This window comes from Asterias amurensis, chromosome 10 (assembly GCF_032118995.1).
Source record: "Asterias amurensis chromosome 10, ASM3211899v1".
NCBI classification, from domain to species: domain Eukaryota; kingdom Metazoa; phylum Echinodermata; class Asteroidea; order Forcipulatida; family Asteriidae; genus Asterias; species Asterias amurensis.
The window spans coordinates 13,021,383-13,027,415 of record NC_092657.1 but is presented as its reverse complement, the minus strand read 5'-3'; the positions used below and the strand labels follow the sequence as shown (position 1 = coordinate 13,027,415).

The window sequence follows — 6,033 nt, the reverse complement described above, 5'->3', positions numbered from 1 at the left end:
TTCAAAAAGGAACACGCGAGATTATTTCCATCCAAGATGTGCATCCACCATTTAAATTACTTATTATTAAACACGGCTTTTGATTTGATTATTTGTTGGTTCTTTGTATAACTTGCGCTTGATGTTTTAACTAGTACCAAGATAGGAGCAAACAGAAGTAACATACATGTATAGAGTGTAAGCCCACACAGTTTGATGGCATTAGAGGTGGGACGTGTTGCCATTATAGTCTGCCAAAATAAATATTTACCGAGACGCATAACGATAATTAGTCCCCAAAACGGACTTTACACCGCACTATAAATAACACGCAAACACAACTAGTTAGTGCTTGTATTGTTATCAGTCAAGTGGTATGGTTGACATCGTCGGGCTTCTGGGAACACAAACAACACCAGTAGTGTTGTTGCCACAAATAAAAATGTCCATTTTAGGAAATGTGATGATCATGCATAGAGTTCATGGTGATGTTATGAGTTTTGTTTTTACTGTACAGGAATGTACGGTGCCCAATATCTACCACGGGTACACAATTAAAAGTTGTGAGCTGTCCTGTGTAGTATTGTTTGATATAGCTTTGTTGTGGGGGGGGGGAACTGTGCAACAAGAGAAAGGGGCTAACTTCCAAAGCGTCTATGCAATTTTGAAGTTTAACTGGCCGTGCCCTAATCGTTTTTGTTTTTCCCACAAGTTTGACATTGTTCATCAACGGATTGGTCAAGAGTTTCATTTTATAATTTATAGGAGAGTGATTGGTAACAAGTATTTGTTAAAATGACATTGCCCTATTTTTGATGTATTTGTAAGCTGTCCCTATAGCATGATCATATCCCCTTAATTTGTTTTATTGGTTAATGAAATCTGGATTAAAAGGAAAATGTTGTCAAATCCACTTGGAATTATTTAGTCTAGTAAGGTTTACCGTAACACCATGTAATTAAAATCCCTAATTCAGTTGCGGTGATTCTGAAAAGAGCCATTAAGTTTAACCTCCAAGTTTTTAACAGTATGCTCTGATCGTCGCCTGGAAAATTAGCATACTGATCGAAACGTCGAGTTTCAAATCCGTCTAACTCTACATTCATAAGTTATCAAATTAAAATGAGCTTTTCGCAATAATTTAAAGTCCTATTCCACAACAATTGCAATGGTTGCAACAGGCCACCTTAGATTAAGAAACGACCCTTGTATCAATTGAACTCTATTAATACGGATGGGTTTTTCCAGTTGTGTGAAACAAGTGCAGTTTTTTTTCGATATATAAAACTTATTATTTGGAATTACGGTTAGTAAAGAACTCCGTTGTTTGTGAAGACCTACTTCTAAAGTTTATGTTTTGGTCAAGTGGACTTCAGCTCAGCAAAGAAATGCAGCTGTACGCAGTGAGCATTTAGTCACAAACAAGTATACAACTTAAGGTAAGCCTATATAGACTATAGTATATATTTTACTTAAATTAATTTCAAATGTTGTGGACTTGTGACAAAAGCGTATCTTGGAACGTAAGCGTAGCTGTGTATCTTTGAATGTTAGCGTATGGCTTGACTCAGCATTGAAAGCGTACCTTTTGATGGAATTATAGCGTAACTTGAAGGAACGAAAGCGTATCTTGGAATGTAAGCGTAGCTGCGTATATCTTGGAAAGTAACCATATCTTTTTTGGAACAACTCTTTGGAAATTGCGACTGCTTTTGAAAGCTTTGTCGAGTCGTATTCAACCCACTCGGTTAATCGTGCTGCTACGACTATGTATTATAAAAGTAGTCGCGATCGAATTGGTTAACCACTTTTGTCGCTCACGACTATTCACAACAACTTTTTACAAAACACCACCAGACGTCATTGACACAATCCTTCAATCCTTTCAGTACGAGTTTTATTTTATTGCGCCTTCTGCAAACATAATGTCGCCATGGATGTTGGACAATGGAAATTAAAGTTTTGCGACTAGTCGAAGTCCCAGCTATTTGAGGTGCGACTATAGCCGAGTAATAACTTCCACTTGCCCAGGTAAATCATAACCTCAAAACTGTCAAAATAACATTTCATTCACATAATTCAAAATTAATATTTTGTTTGACAAAATTCTACTTTGAGGGAATTGGTTGTATCATTATTTGTGTTTATAAAGGCAGTGGACACTATTGGTTTGGTATAGTATAAAACACTGTGGGAAACGGCTCCCTCTGAAGTAACAAAGTGTTCAAGAAAGGGTAAATTGTCCACGAATTTGATTTCGAGACCTCATATTTAAAATTTGAGGTCTCGAAATCAAGTTTCTGAAAGCATACAACTTCGTTTGACAAGTTTGTTTTTTTTTTTTTTCATTATTATCTCGCAACTTTTTCCAGATTTTCACAGGTTTGTTATTGTATGCAAATGTTGAGATGCAGCAAGTGAGAAGACTGGTATTTGACAATTACCAATAGTGTTCAGAGTCTCTAACGTTTTATGAAAAAGAAGTTTATTTACCTGTCTTTTTTACGATCGATGGGCTCCGTTAATTGTGATTTGTATCTTTATAAAACATTGTTTATTATGCTACTCTCACAATAACACCGACAAAATAACAAACAGCGGTATCATTACGTTTTGAAAACATCAATCTGTTTTAATTACCTGAAAACTCGTAACATAAACAAATTGGAAAGTTGCGATCATAATACATATCGGATTCGACAACCGACTGACAAACCCACGATGACAAACATGTATTTTGATGTCTGGCTCCCAACCCCTCTCAAGCTCACGGCTACACCCGCAGTTGGTAGCGCAGGCGATTACACCTCCAGCCCCCCACGAGACAAGGCATGGGCGGTACGCCCCAAGGCTTACGTTCCGATTGCTCCACGCCGTGGGGCTATACAATAAGCTCTGAATTATTCTGAATGTCATAACCTTACGGTAGATTTTTGACCATTATTTACGATTTGTATCCACAGTCTTTTTTTCATAAACTCATGAATAATTGTAAACAAAATAATTAAATTTAGTTCAACGAATTAGCTTTTCTACGGTTCGAAACTAACTCTGATGATCACGTAATTATTAGAACCACTTTGTGGTTTTTACTATCACCAAATGCTAAAACGGCTAAATTTGATGATTTTTTTAGCCTGTTTTTCTTTTCATTCCTGGAAGACATTTGAAGCCTTAACTATTTTATAGCCCAAATAGCCCAATTCAGCCGGTGTGTCCATTTAAGATGGTATTTGAGGCAATGCATGGTGAAGTATCAAGTTGGTTTGCTGTAACACAGAGAAGAAGAAGAATTTACACCGATACACTATATCAAGGAACATAATCTACCCAGCAAGGTGTTACCGCAAGCCAAAAACACCACCCGGTCTATGTTATGTTCATTGATACATGTGACCAAATAATATAAAATCTGACAGGTCAGGCGTTGAGGGTGTCATGGTCGAGCGGATAAGAGCACCGAACTCAATCTCTGGTGCTTCTGTTCAGCATAGTGTGGGTTCGAAGCCCGTGCGTGACACTTTACTATAACTACTTCTCTCCACCCAGGTGTAAATGGGTATCTGTAAGGGCAGAGATGGTTCTTGTGATTGATTTAGCCGATTAGCTCATGTTGCACGGGCTGCTTACTCCGTACCATGTAGCTGAGATGATTTAAAGGGACACACCGGCTTCGTTGAGCTATTTAGGCTACAAGATACACTAAAACATTATTCTAACGGTCTTCCAGGAATGAAGAAGAATAGTTTCTAAAAGAAACCATCAAATTTGGCAGTTTTAACGCATTTTTCAAAAAACGAAGGTCACGTGGGTTATCCGGATCACTTTTTTTTGGTTCGGATAACCCACGTGACTTTCAGCCGTATAAAAATAAATTAAAAATAAATTACTAAACCAAATGTTCTAATTTTTGGTTACTATTATTATTTATGAATATTTGACAAAAGAGACTATGTTAACAGGTTGCTGGTAAAAACTGTAAATATTTATGAAAAAGGGACGTAAGATTCCCATTCAGAGAGTCTGTGCAACAGAAGCGTGTTTTACAGCGCCTCGGCATGGGAGCAATCGGAACGTAAGCCTTGGGGCATATCACGTACCGCACATGCCGTGTCTCGTGGGTGGATGGAGGAGTAATCCCGGGCGCTATGAACTCCCAGCTTGCGGGTCTCGCCGTGAGCTTGGAAGGGGTTGGGAGCAAGACATCAAAGTACATGTTTGTCATCGTGGGTTTGTCAGTCGGTACACCTCGTGTCGATTACGTTACTTCTTATGATCGCAACGTGCCAATGTAATGCTATGTTTTGTTTCATGGCTCCTAATTTTTTTTTTTTATTGTGAGTTTTCAGGTAATTAAAAAAGATTAATGATGTCAAACGTAGGAATACCGCATTTTGTTACATTGACAGTGTTATTTTGTGAGTAGCTTCAAAAATGTTTTATGAAAAAGAAAAAGAAAAGGATATCAAAAAACAGAGCCCCCCGATCGTAACAAGAACAGGTGAATACGAATTTTGTATAAAAGATTGAAACAAAAATATTTATAAAACAAAATTCCCTCAAAGCATATTTTTTTTCAAAAAAACCCATTATTGTTTAATTCTGTGAATGAAGTGTTATGTTTGAGATTGTTGAGGTATTATTTGGTTGCGTTCTAAGCAACGCAGCTACTAAGCTACGCTTACTTTCCTTCAAGTTACGCTATAATATCAACACGTACGTTTTCAACCCCCATTCAAGCTACACTTACGTCCCATACGCACAGCTGCGTTTACGCTCCAATATACCCAGCTACGCTTACCTTCCAAGATATGCTTAGGTTCCAAGCTACGCTTACATTCCAACTTTTGATCAAATTCCTTCAAGTTACGCTGTAATTAAAAAAGGTACGCTTACAATCCTGAGTCAAGTTACGCTTACGTTCCATACGCAGGTACGTTTACGTTATAAGCTGCATAGCTACTCAGCTACGCTTACATTCCAAGTTTTGCTTACGTTCATTCAAGTTACGCTATAATAACAAAAGGTACGCTTTCAATCCTGAGTCAAGTTAAGCTTACGTTCCTTACGCAGCTACATTTACGTTCCAAAATACACAGCTAGGCTTACGTTCCAAGATATGCTGACGATCCAACAAATATGGTTACGTTCAAAAATATATGGTTACGTTCCAAGCTACGCAGCTACTCAGCTACGCTTATACAATCCAATATACGTTTAGGTTCCAGTTACGCTATAATGGAAATGTACGCTTTCAATCCTGAGTCAAGCTAGGCTTACGTTTCAAGATTTGCAGCTACGCTTACGTTTCAAAATACATTCCCACAAGGCGCTTCTGAATCCCTCAAGATTCCCTTCCCCGGAAAAACAAAATATTTCACTGTGAATAACAGGGTACATTGTTCAGTTTCATCTGTTTAGCAGAAAATACTGCTTACAAAATATCTTTACTATTTAAAAATTTAGGTGGGCACCAGCCACAAGTTTTCAAATTTAATTTAAATTTGGCTGGTAATTAGTTTCTGCTATGCAATACTACTTTGTGCTAAGCAAAATGTGTGTGCCACTATACAGGCATTATGAAATTGGGTCATGGCACGTCAGGGGCGAGTTACGCCACGATCGCATTCCAAACTGCATCATGGCTATGCGGTAGTAGGCCTAGTTTATTGGTGCCAGGAATGCTTTAATGACTTGTCACTGTCATATTCTGGGCTAATTTCTTTGTGTTCTTCGTGACGATATTTGGATGTAAGTCGAAGCACGAAGGTCTACCTCCATCGTCGAAGGATTTGCCTGCTCCGTTGTTTATAATACATGGATAGACTGGATCCTTATGCTGCGTCATGTTAAAACGTTTCTGTAAACAAAACACCAGTCTACTTGCATTATTGTGCAACAATGTCACGAAAATTTTACAGTTGCAATGGCTGGAAACACATATACGGTGGCCTTTTACCGCTTTAGTTTTTTTTTAATAATTGTTTGCTGATTACGTGACATTTGTATGTGTTTTCTTTTTTTACAGCAACCATCTATAAAACATTATTTATG

The 6,033-nt window shown here is 37.8% G+C and overlaps 1 protein-coding gene across 1 annotated transcript in view; it reads left to right on the top strand.

Annotated features, from left to right (window-relative positions):
- LOC139942940 (uncharacterized) overlaps positions 1-6,033 on the top strand; it is a 97,674-nt gene that overhangs the window by 75,980 nt on the left and 15,661 nt on the right. The gene's annotated exons all lie outside the window — the stretch shown is intronic.